Below are 13999 nucleotides of genomic sequence, written 5' to 3'. Positions count from 1 at the left end.
ACTTTCGAGAGGAAAGACTACCTTGTAGCTTGCTTCTTAGTTTTAGAAAGACCCTACGACATGGCATGGCGGCGTGGTATCCTCGATAAACTCTATGCACTTGGCTTTAGAGGGAATCTCCCTATTCTTATTCAAAATTTCTTAAAACAACAACAAATTTCCGTTAAAAATCAAGGTCACTTTTCATCAGTACGCACACAAGAAAATGGCGTACCACAGGGAAGTGTGTTGAGCCCCACAATATTTATGCTTCTTATAAACGATATTCTACCTGCTCCGCCTCGGAAGCTTAAATACTCATTATACGCTGACGACGTCGGAATTTGGCATTCCTCATCGAACGCCAGTTTTTCCGGCTCTCGCGTACAACTTGCCCTAGACTCGCTCCAGGAATGGTCTGACAAATGGTGATTTGTTTTCGGAAATAAAGTCAACAGTGATTGTATTTTCACGCAGAGCTCTGGCAGAAATAAATCTGCAATTACATGGCAATCCCATTCCAGTACAAAATTCAACCTTTTTCCTTGACCTGAAACTGGACTCCAGGCTAAACTGGAAGGCCCATGTAAAATATCTAGTTGATGTATGCAACAAGATAATTAATTTGCTACGGAAACTAACGGGCACAAATTGGGGAGAAGATAGGAAATCCTTGTTAATGATTTATGAGTCCCTAATTAAATCTAAATTAGAATATGGGTGTCAGATTTATGGTTCGGCAACACCAACCACGTTACAACCCCTGAACATCATCCAAAACAAAGGCCTACGAATTGCACTTGGAGCATTACGCTGCACAAGAAACGAGAGGTTGGAAGTTGAAGCAAATGTCCCCCCCCCTCTCCACTACAGGCGCGAACTCTTAACACTCCGATACGCCGCCAAAGTGCTTTGTAACCCTCGATATCCCTGCAAGTAGGCAATGTCCCAATACGAGCACTTTACCAACTCCAGCCTAAATGTCTTTTCCATCAGGATCTGATCCTTGTGCGAGCAGTATTCAGTGCCACTGTGGTCAATAGAAAAATTGAATACCAAATTCATACCACCGTGGAAAAACATCACCCTGAAGGTCAACACCGACGAAGACCTCCAGAAAAAATCGTCTTCCATAGAAGAGCTTCGTCAGAAAACGCTAGAAGCCATCAGCGAGCACTATACACGGATAGCTCCAAGTGCGGCCATAAAACAGGGACAGGGTTATAAAGCACCAAAACCTGGAAGATGTTCCGATTGCCGTACCATACGAGCATTTATTTCACCGAACTCTTTGGTATATACAAAGCGATAGAAAGTGCTCAATCTGACACACATAGTAACTTTGTCATATTCACAGACTCCTTAAGTGCATTAAAGGCAATTAAGTCAGGTAACTATACGGGGAATTTTCTCCTAGGCAAAATCATTAGCACACTGTCGACGACCAACAAGTCCATTACTCTCTCTTGGGTTCCCAGCCACATTGGGATCTCCGGGAACGAGAAAGCGGACACTTTGTCCAAACCTGCCTTAGGAAAAGACTCTATTACAGACATACCCCTGGACACAGGAACCTTTAACTCCATCTTAAGAAAACAAATACACGCCCACTGGCAACACCAGTGGGACAATCTTCACATCACACACAAACAAAAGGAACACACAACAGACTGGTCGACATTATACAGAAACAATAGACTGGAGGAAATCGCCATAGCAAGACTGAGGATGAACTCGACCTATCTCACCCATCTAGACCCATATATAAATGGCGTATTTCCTCCCCAATGCAACACCTGCAACACTACACTATCCATAAAACACATACTCATATACTGCTCAAAATATAACACACAGCGCCAAGTGCTTATACAACATTGCAAACTCAAAAAAATCAGTTAAACACTACAAATCTTTTAACCAATGACCGTTTACTTGTTGACAAAGTAGCAATTTATTCACATACAACAGGACTATTGTTGAAATTGTAATGGTAGATTAAAAAGAATCGCAGGTTCACACCAGTCTTAATGACCCCATTATGGGTCGATAGCCTTAAAGATAAAAAAAAAAAAAAAAAAGGCTCGACAGACTCGCCTCTAGCTAGCTGACAGCTTCGTCCCCCTCTGGATTGATCTTTATCGCTTGGACAACAGACGACTCGACGTGCCAGTTTTCTGTCTTGCCCCTTCTAAACTTTCTACATATCTCATCCCCCATTTATTTTGTATGTACTATGTGTTTGGATTAATATTATAAATATAATTTCGTTAGTTTATTTTCTCTGATTATATTTCATACTAAAATATTAAACGGTTAATACTGTCCTCTGTCTCTCGGCATATCAATAGTCTGATGCGTTTCTATATCCCCATTCTAACTTTGTTGTGGCTTGGGTACTTGGTATGCCCTTACGACCAGCAGGTATCTTTCCACCCTGAGTCACAACAATATATATATATATATATATATATATATACATATATGTATATATATATAAATATATATATATATATATATATATATACACATATATATATTATACATACATAAATATATATATATATATATATTATATATATTTACACATATATTTATATATATATACATATATATGAACATATGTATATATATAAATATATATATATATATATATACATATATAAATGTATGTATATATATATATATACATATATATATATACAATTATATATATGAACATATGTATATATATATGTATATATGTATATATATATACATATATATACTTAAATATATATATATATAGATGTATGTATAAATGTATATATATATATACAAAAATATATATGAACATATATATATATATATATATATATTATATGTGTGTGTGTATATATATATATATATATATTATTATGTATATGTGTGTATATGTATATATATATATATATATATGTATAATATATATATATACTTAAATATATATATATATATATATATATATATAGATGTATGTATAAATGTATATATATATATATATATATATATATATATATATATATATATATATGTACTGTATGTATATGTATATAATATATTATAATATAATATAATATATAATATATATATGTATATATACAAATATATATAATATATATATATATATATTATATATGTACATATATATGTATGTATATTATATATATACATATATATATATATATATGTATTTATATATGTATATATATAATATATATATATATATATATATATATTTATATATATATACATATATATATATATATATATATGTATATGTATATATGTATATACATATATACATATATGCGTAAGTAACCACTAGGAAAAGTAAACTAACGAAGCAGAGCGCTTTCGTATAATTACATCTTCAGTGCAGATACAAAGAAGGAATTATAAAATGAAGAAATAAGGTACAGAATATATGACATAGTGAAGAGGGCATTCGGAGAGGTAGTGGAAGAAGTACACGTGTCGGACGTTTGGACCGTCCTGGTAACCAACAAGTATGGGACAACTGCTCATAATTTATTACTATTTAAACAATTTTGAAATTTCATTAGTTTACTTTTCCTAGTGGTTACCTACGCATTTATGAACACACGCTCCTAGTGTTTTTATTGCATATATATATATATATATATAATATATATATATATATATATATATATTATATGTGTGTGTGTGTGTGTGTGTGTATGTGTGTGTGTGTGTGTGTGTGTGTGTGTGTGTGTGAGTGTGTGTGTGTGTGTGTTGTGTGTGTGTGTGTGTGTGTGTGTGTGTGTGTGTGTGTGTGTGTGTGTGTGTGTGTATGTGTCTGTGTCGGTGGCGATATATATATAAATCTATATATTATTATGTATATATATATATATATATATATATATATATATATATATATATATATATATATATATGTATATATATGCGTAAGTAACCACTAGGAAAAGTAAACTAACGAAGCAGAGCGCTTTCGTATAATTACATCTTCAGTGCAGATACAAAGAAGGAATTATAAGATGAAGAAACAAGGTACAGAATATATGACATAGTGAAGAGGGCATTCGGAGAGGTAGTGGAAGAAGTACACGTGACGGACGTTTGGGCCGTCCTGGTAGCCAACAAGTATGGGACGTTTGGGCCGTCCTGGTAACCAACAAGTATGGGACAACTGCTCATAATTTATATTACAATTCAAACAATTTTGAAATTTCATGAGAAATAAAACTATCTAATTTGTACAAACCTTGATGAAGATTAACATTTATCCCCTTACTAGATTTGATCAAACTGCATTCAATTAAATTTCTTTCTGTTATGTTGTTGTTGTATGTGATGACTTTAGCGTTATCCCAGTCAACTGGGTGGTTAAAATGGTTCATGTGGTTGAATATACCGCTAGATTGGTTTCCCTCTCTAACGTATTTCTTGTGTTGATTGATTCGTGTTGTGAGTGTTTTAGCAGTCTGACCAACATAAAACTGATTACATGATTTGCAAGGTATTTTGTACACACACCCTTTATTACTATTGACAGAATTATTGATGAGCAGTTGCCTTACAGTGTTCTTATTATTGAAAACTACATTAATGTAGTTTTCAATAATAAGAACACTGTAAGACAACTGCTCATAAATAATTCTGTCAATAGTAATAAAGGGTGTGTGTACAAAATACCTTGCAAATCATGTAATCAGTTTTATGTTGGTCAGACTGCTAAAACACTCACAACACGAATCAATCAACACAAGAAATACGTTAGAGAGGGAAACCAATCTAGCGGTATATTCAACCACATGAACCATTTTAACCACCCAGTTGACTGGGATAACGCTAAAGTCATCACATACAACAACAACATAACAGAAAGAAATTTAATTGAATGCAGTTTGATCAAATCTAGTAAGGGGATAAATGTTAATCTTCATCAAGGTTTGTACAAATTAGATAGTTTTATTTCTCATGAAATTTCAAAATTGTTTGAATTGTAATATAAATTATGAGCAGTTGTCCCATACTTGTTGGTTACCAGGACGGCCCAAACGTCCCATACTTGTTGGCTACCAGGACGGCCCAAACGTCCGTTACGTGTACTTCTTCCACTACCTCTCCGAATGCCCTCTTCACTATGTCATATATTCTGTACCTTGTTTCTTCATCTTATAATTCCTTCTTTGTATCTGCACTGAAGATGTAATTATACGAAAGCGCTCTGCTTCGTTAGTTTACTTTTCCTAGTGGTTACTTACGCATTTGTGAACACACGCTCCTAGTGTTTTTATTGCATGTATATATATATATATATATATATATATATATATATATATATATATATATATATACTAGTCCACTTATGACCCGTTGGGTCAAATGAAATTTTAAATGATACGTTGTTAACTAAATGGTGAATAAAACTTTATAAAGACAATGATCTATTCAGTAGGCGAAGGCAGTGACTTGATTAGTTGTACGAAGTGAAATGCACAAGATTGTGACGTCCCTTCGTCGTTGCTTGGAACACTACGTATTATATTATTTATACGGCTCGTAATATTCTAATAAACTCATTATGCCTCATAGATGCTAGCTCAGGTGTTGGCTATACTTTTAAATACTAAATATGAACATTTTATGAGTATATATAGATACATACATATATATATATATATATATATATATATATATATATATATATATATATATATAGATATATATATGTTGGGTCAAATAAGATTTTAAATGATGCGTTGTTATAAGAAGTGAAATGCAGAATATTGTTACGTCATGTCGTCTTTACTTGGAACAATACGCATCATATGATGTCGTGACGCCATGTCTCTTCTTCTGATTGGCTGGTCCTCAGTCGTAACGTCAATTGTCTTCTTTTGATCTCTTCTTCTGCTTGGCTGGTCTTCAGTCGTGACGTCATATCTCTTCTTCTGATTGTTTGGGTGACGGTTTCAAGCAAGCAAGATAACAAACAAGATTATCAGAATTTTATAAGTATATATATATATATATATATATATATATATATATATATGTGTGTGTGTGTGTGTGTGTATATATATACATACACACACACATATATATATATATATATATGTGTGTGTGTGTGTGTGTGTGTGTGTGTGTGTGTGTGTGTGTGTGTGTGTGTGTGTGTGTGTGTGTGTGTGTGTGTGTGTGTGTGTGTGTGTGTGTGTGTGTGTGCGTGTGTGTGTTTGTGGTGTGTGTGTGTGTGTGTGTGTGTGTGTGTGTGTGTGTGTGTGTGTGTGTGCGTGCGTGTGTGTGTGTTTGTGTTTGTGTTTGTGTGTGTGTGTGTGTGTGTGTGTGTGTGTGTGTGTGTGTGTGTGTGTGTGTGTGTGTGTGTGTGTGTGTGTGTGTGTGTGTGTGTGTGTGTGTGTGTGTGTGTGTGTGTGCGTGTGTGTGTACATATAAGGTTATTTATTTATTAAGGAGCCTAGACTATGATATGTAATTAAAGAGTTTTATCACGTTAAAGTGATAATGTACTTGTAGAAATAGAATAGTTGTAGAAGTTTGGGTAGAATCAGAGCAACTTGAAGGAACCACTGTAGTTGGACTGATAAAATGTCTGGGCAGCTCGCAAAGCATAGCTATGATCAATCATTCGTGAGGAAGGAGTGGTAGGACAGAAACGAATATAAAGAATAGAAATTAAGTTTCTAATAATATATGATACAATATCTACAGTTTAAAGCGCCTGAGACACAGTAAATATTTAGTGAGAATATTAAAGTAATTCTATCGACACTGACCATGTAACCTAGATATTGGATGTTCTAGAATGACGAATCAAGAATTAATGATTAATATCAAGTGTTCTGGAAACGTCATAAATATCAGCAACAACCTTGATAAAAATAATCAATTGTGAGAGGCGTGTATTTCATGTGCTATATTCATACATCATCAGACAGTGACAAATGTCTTAATTGTACCATGGTCTTTCTGTCGTGGAGAGAATGGAACAGTGTCACACTAGACTGATGATAGCCACTTGTCCTGTCTGAATACATAAATCTAAGAGGAATGCACTCAACCTTTAGCGAGCGTGTTCAGGTCCTCATCATATAAGTTGCATTAATTTACATACTTGGGACTACTGTATACCCTAAATGACTGCACAGTACTGAACTACCATGACTCTGTCTCCAGAAATATTAAATCCTGAATAAGATTTTTTCTTTATAAACATTTCCAAGTTGGATCCTCAGTAGCAGTAAGGTACTGGCGCTTGGCGGCTGTTCAAACACATTCGGTAAAAGGTGACTTCTTAGAATACAGCGTATCACCTCGTGTCGAAAAAAAAAAAATAAACCTCACATAATGGACAATCGGGGCACCTTAATCGATAATAAGACTAATTTTTTTGTGGCAGAGGTGGGTTTACCAATACTATGAAAAAAATATAGAAACAAACTCAGAAGTTCCGACCGGTAATGGTTATGAAAAAGACCAGTTTTAATATAGAAACGATGAAAAATGAACGTTTTATTGCGTCTAGTTCGGGTCAGAGAATCAAATATCAGGCGAACAATTTTTCAGAAACTGGATGGAGTTTACCAAATAAAAACTGAGGCAAAACTTTATTATAAAATTGAATTTATATCTGCACACGAAACTTTGAGTACGAGCTTACACACGAATGAACCCATATACAAATACATTCATTCCTATCTTTTCGTTATGGATAGAATTGGTGAATATGATTGATGTATCGCAGATGAGTGTTTGCCTTTAGGAAATTAGTTTGTTTTCCTTCAGCTACTAAGCTCAATAGAAATCTGGCTTCATCCAGAATAAATCAATAAATGGTGTTACTGGATCAAAGATCTCGACCACCCTCTCATACTGGTGAAGGTCACTTTCCGCTGAATGAAATCGTTTTGGAGCAGCCGTGATGTAACTCAGAGGTCTCTTTTGGTAATGAAAAAGTTCGAAGGAACACGTTTTAAAAAATGTTGTTTGAGTGAGTCACCGCACTTTTAAAATACTGAATCTCTTTCATCCGAAGGTCATCTTTAAGTTAACCAAAATATTTTAATGCTGAATCGGTTAGGTATATCATCGGGCTGAAAATGTTAAGTGACAAGAATTAATGATCTCTTACACAGTGAATGCATACTAATAGTATTCAAACATTTTTTAAAATATTAGTTAGGTTGCTAGCAAAGATAACTCACAAAATAATTTCAATATCCCAGACAGATATCGAAAGCACAGGACTGGTTGTAATGAGAAAGTATTGACAAAGTAGTTATTGTCAATAAATAGCAGTTGTATGAAGACCCATAAAATGTAATGTACAAGGTACTTCATGAAATAATCGAAATAAGAATGTTCATAATTATCCTCTACAGTGTTTATCACTGTCATTCACTATCATCATCATTACCACCATTATCAATACATACCACTTACACCACTAACACCACTTTCACACTTAATACCACCATTCCTCACCCATCATCTTAATTCACACTATCACAGTTTCTACAGCAATAACCATCGTCGCTATCATTACCACTACCATAGTGTATCTTCGAATCAAGAATTTATTACCCCTATGCGCTACTTCAGACAAGTTTAATCAACTGCCATCAAACTGAACATACTGACGTAACACCCTTAGTCGCTCTCACCCTTACTTTTCAGCTTTTTCTGAAACCCTCAGAATGACACCACTTGTCAGCAACTACCACCATCAACCACACCAGCTGAGTTGGCAGCCGTGACCGAATAAGCTGACATGACAGCGTACATCTCATTTAGAGTACCAGCTGACGTGAGAACTCGAGAACTGTACTCAATAGGAGGAGCTTGTAGTCTTGTGCTTAGAATTGCCCTTAAATGAGGAGACTCGTTTGTCAAATAGTCCGTCCGAATACAAGGAAGCTAAGAGACAGACCACCGTTGAAAGTTTGTTTCATTTGTCCGACTTGCCTTAGCTTCAAGAGAAGGAAGGAGAGAATGAGGAATGTTGACAGCACCTACTATAAGTAACGGAGTGATAGAAATCAAGTAACGCAGTGTAACGGGAACGGATGAGGCAACGGGTAACGGGTTGTCGGATAAATGTAAATCAAAAGGGTTTCAGGAGAAGAAAAGAGATAACACAGATAACGTATGTGTTGCCAAAATTGGCTTGAAGGAAAAGTCAGAAGAAGTAGATGAGTTTTATGTAGTAGAGTGGTATAAACCAACTTAGAAAGAGATGAAACGTAAGTAATAAGGGGCATAGATTTCGGAACGATATATAAGTATATTAAGCAACACATAACATTATCAAAGATGTTCTTATCTTTCACATCAACGTTCTTGGGCACTTAGTAGACCACATAATATTACGATTTATTTTTTTCATTAATCTCGACTCTTTTCAGAACAAATATATTTTGCAGAAGTCAACAAACACTCCTATCCTTTATTTATTTCTCATTTTAGGTTTTACAGTTTTGTTCATTCTAACACATCTTTATTATCTATGGTTCGGACTCTACGCTTTCCTTTTGGCATCACATAACTATGAGTTCATATAGTTATCCTTCGCTCTTCCTGAAGTGAAGTTTGGGTGCTGTTTTATTCATACTTTCGCCACTAATAACCTGCGCTTCTATCCAAGATGAAAAATATCATGCCAAAGAAGCGATGTCATAGTGGTAGTCAGGGAGACATGAGGACGCTAGTAGAAAGGAGGAATAGTATTAGCTAAGTGATAAGCATTTTCTTTGAGTGTACACTATACATTCATCATGAAATAATGTCGTTTGAATATAGGTCATAGGGGTATTACTAAAACCTTTGTCGTAGAAATGTATAAAACTCATTTAAAATATTTGTCGTAGAAATGTATAAAACTCATTTAAAATATTTGTCGTAGAAATGTATAAAACTCATTTAAAATATTCTGTGTACGTTTTATAAATTTATATACAAAAATCTGTAAAAGTAAGAGCATTTTCTTTGAGTGTAGACTATACATTCATCATGAAATAATGTAGTTTGAATATAGGTCATAGGGGTATTACTAAAGCTTTTGTCGCAGAAATGTATAAAACGATGCACTCATTAAAAATATTCTGTGTACGTTTTATGAATTTATGTACAAAAAGCTATAAAAGTAGTATATATTCTGTTTACGTCTTATAAATTTATATACAAAAATCTATAAAAGTAGTATATTATAATGGAAATAACATGCGGCATTTGGGAGTGCTTGGATTTGGAGACAGCAAGTAACGTAATGTTGAGACGCACACACAGTAACTTGCAAATAGAAAAAGCAAAGTAAACATCTGTGTATCCCGCCATGAGGAAATGACAAAATCCTCGTAGGGAAAATACCGATCAAGGCTAAGTCGTCCTGAAGGCCCAGGAGGATGCGTAAGACGCTCAATGTTGACGAGTCTTGAATGTAGGAAGCCATTTGATTAGGTCGCAGTAATGTGATGTTTGTCTTGGGAGACGTTCAACTTGACTTGTTCAGATCTTGAAACTCTCAAGTAGAGTGAAGGGAGTCAAGGGTTTCTGAATATTACTGAAACTCGAAATTGAGTTTGTTCTTTCGATGTGCTCCTCAGGATCCGTTCTGGGATTCCTTCCGGAAGAAGGTTATTTACATTGGATGAGGCAACCAGTATCTATTAGGTATTTGAGCTGAAAGTAACACAAATTGTGTGTACGCTCATACGTAGAGGAAATATATACACAAGCGCAAACGCGCGCATGCACATCAACAATCAGACAGCTTAGGAGATGGCGGTCGTATAGGTATGTGCATATTGATGGAAGAAGTGAGGGCTTCCAGGCGGCAGCGACGGTGGTGGAATGGTGGTGTTGGTGGAAGTTGTGTTGGTGTTAGTGATTATATTAGTTGTAGTGTTGATGGTGGTGGTGAAAGTGGTGGGATGGTGGGTAGGATGGTAGTGTGAAGGTGGTAATGAGGGTGTGTAGGTAGTGGGGGTTGAGGTGGTTATCTATTCGATGGTGTTAGTAGTGGTGAGTGGGTGTAGGTGTCAGGTGGTGGTAAGGATGAGTAGTTACTTGTAGTGGTGTGCAGGCAGGTTGGCCGTGGTTGCAGTAGTGACAATGGTAGTGGTGGAGATGGTGTTAGTGGGGCGTAGACGGTTGTGATGGTACTTGGGCCATGGTGGGAATGTGTAGGAGGTGGTGGTAGTGGTGGTGTGTGGGTGCTGGTTGTATTTGTAGTGGTGATAGGGGTGTTTAGGCAGCTGTGGTTGTAGTGGTGGTTGCGAGGTTGCGTTAGCCAGTGATGGTGGTTATGGTGGTGAGGGTACATAAGCGGGAATGGTGGTGGTGTTCAAGGTGTGGAGGTAATGAAGGTGGTGATGCTATACCATAAGTGTTGGTGGTAGTGTGTTTTTGCGTAAATGAGAGGTGGGACGAGTGTGAAGTTTCCTACTCTATCTGATGATGTTCCTCCCCTTGTCTCCACTTTCTCCTCGTTGTCCTTTTTTCCTCCTTCTTTCCACCTCTCTCTCCCCCCTCTCTCTCTCTCTCTCTTCCTCCCTCTCCTCCTCCACCTCCTCCTTATTCTTCCAATCCTCCTTGTCCTCCTTGTCCCCCAACGTTTTTTCCTTCCTCCTCCTCTCCTCCTCCTCCTCCTCCTCCTCCTCCTCTCCTCCTCCTCCTCCTCCTCCTCCTCTTCCTCTCCTCCTCCTCCTCCTCCTCCTCCTCCTCCTCCTCCTCCTCCTCCTCCTCCCCCTCCTTCTCCTCCTCCTCCTTCTCCTCCTCCTCGTCCTCCACCTCATCTTCCTTTTCCCTCGAGCGCCGCCTTGTTTCGGTTCGGCAAAGAAAGAAATAAAGAAAAAGTCGGAGGACAGAGGGCCTTTTTTGGATTTGGATTTCACCATATTGAAAAGAGTCGAGGCTTTCAATTTGGACTTCTTGTCATTCAATGGAAGTTATTTTTATTTTACTTTCCGCCTTTCAATTTGGAATACGTGAGAAGAAAATTGTATTCACTGATCTGTACAAAAGTAGCCTTATAATATCTCGTTTCCACGTTTCTTCATGGCCTGTAATTTTGTAGCGTTTATCCGATTGAACACTACTCTTTGGTCGTAATTTCATTGTATATTATATTGCTTTTTCCAAGGTAATCAGTGACTTCATGCGATGTACATCCTTTGTGCGAAGAGAAGGACGACTTTACCCAAAAGAAGTCCTCAAGAGGTTGTGATCAAGGAAGATTATATTTTCGTAATTATTTGATCCTCAACTGATAAGATGGTGATCGTTTGCTAAAATAAATGGTATGATGGTCATACTGAAAGGTTGTCTGACTCATTTGGTGCATGCAAAATCAAATAATTGTTCATATCAATTGGGTAGAATTTCTTTTATTTTTCACACCCATATATATTTTCACGAAATATTCGCATGCCTTTCAGAGTTGCATTATCATTATGATTTTCATAAATTTTCGTGTGCCGATGTTTAATACATGTTAATAAGGATTTATAGCATTATGATTTTCATAAATGTTCGTGTGCCGATGTTTAATACATGTTCATAAGAATTTATCGCTTCGGTGTATTTGTATTTACATGTTCTCCACTTAAATGTCGTTCATTTCGCTGACTGTATTTGTATAAATGTAGATGTTCCTGTTCTACCATGCTTCTCTTGTCACGCCTAAGGGGATAGCAATGTCGTGCGTAATTTCATGTTTGTGTTACAGGGTAGGATACAGATGTAAGGCCAGTAATATATATCTTTATGATTAATGTTATTTGTTGCAAAATTGCATTGTTTCATTTATCTTACGCTTCATTGTTTGTTTCGGAATCTAGCATTTTGTTGATGTTTGATATGGTTCATGACTTTGTTCCCAGTGAAGGTCATTTTCCTCAGCTGCAGTCTGATTCTCAGTAATATGTAGAATAAGGTGGATAAGCATTGTGTTGTTATTCAATTGAAGTCTCAGACTAGTCACAGAGATATATATAAATTCTTGTGTTACTGCAATTCTGCTCCTTGATGTTGTAGCGTAGTCTAGGACTTTTGGCCGAGCTTACAGTTGACGAAGGGTGATATGACATGGCTGATTCTTTTCACCCAACTTTCATTCACCGATCTACGCTTTCCGAATTAAATTTCTTATATCACGAATAATGAATACTATCATCATTAAATAATTTGAAATTGTCGTTTTGGGAAATATTGCGGTCAAAGATTAAACGATTTTCTGGATAGATTTGATCAGGTGTCTATAAATTATTTTCATTCTCCATAAGAAACAAATGTTTCTGATACATGAATTGTAGACTTACATTCTCCAATTTAGCTTATTGTATCCCTCTGTATATTTTTGTGGATGGCCATTTGACATTTAAAAACAAATATTTAGGATCAATGCATTGCCTTTTTTTCTGGTTCAACTATATATATACGCGTATTCTATTTCAAACATTTTTGTTGTTCCCCATAGAGCAGTTGATTGCACACCAAATGTCGTTGTGTTGCAAATAAGATTTTTATGTACTATTTTTCAAATGAGCTGCTAAAATGCTGCTAACGGGGATTAAAAATGATAGATATTTGAAAACTTATATATATTTATCTACCTAAATTATTTTCTATACACTACAAAATAACACCTTTGCTGTGAAACGAACATTTCTGAGCTAAATTTAGGTTCGCCTTTAAAGTTTTCAGCATATTGATATGCAAAAGTAATGAGAGTAATTGGAAATAAAATGCGAGCCTTTTGTACTTTAGTCTCGGAGCTCCAAACATTTCAGAGCTGAAGAATTTCCATTAAAAATAATCATTTACAGTACTACTCAGGTACAAAAATTATCGCTCTTCTCCGTTTAGCACTTAAAGATGACTTGCATTTTATAATTCATGTAGGCCTTCTATGTTTGGTGTAAAATGTTCACTATATTCCACGCAGTCGATACGCAGCACTTTGCGTTCCAGTTTCGGGACTTGTTTTCGCCTTTAAGGC

Source organism: Oratosquilla oratoria, chromosome 44, assembly GCF_046742065.1.
Source record: "Oratosquilla oratoria isolate Oo_2021 chromosome 44, ASM4674206v1, whole genome shotgun sequence".
Lineage (NCBI taxonomy): Eukaryota > Metazoa > Arthropoda > Malacostraca > Stomatopoda > Squillidae > Oratosquilla > Oratosquilla oratoria.
Note: the sequence above shows the minus strand (reverse complement) of the source record.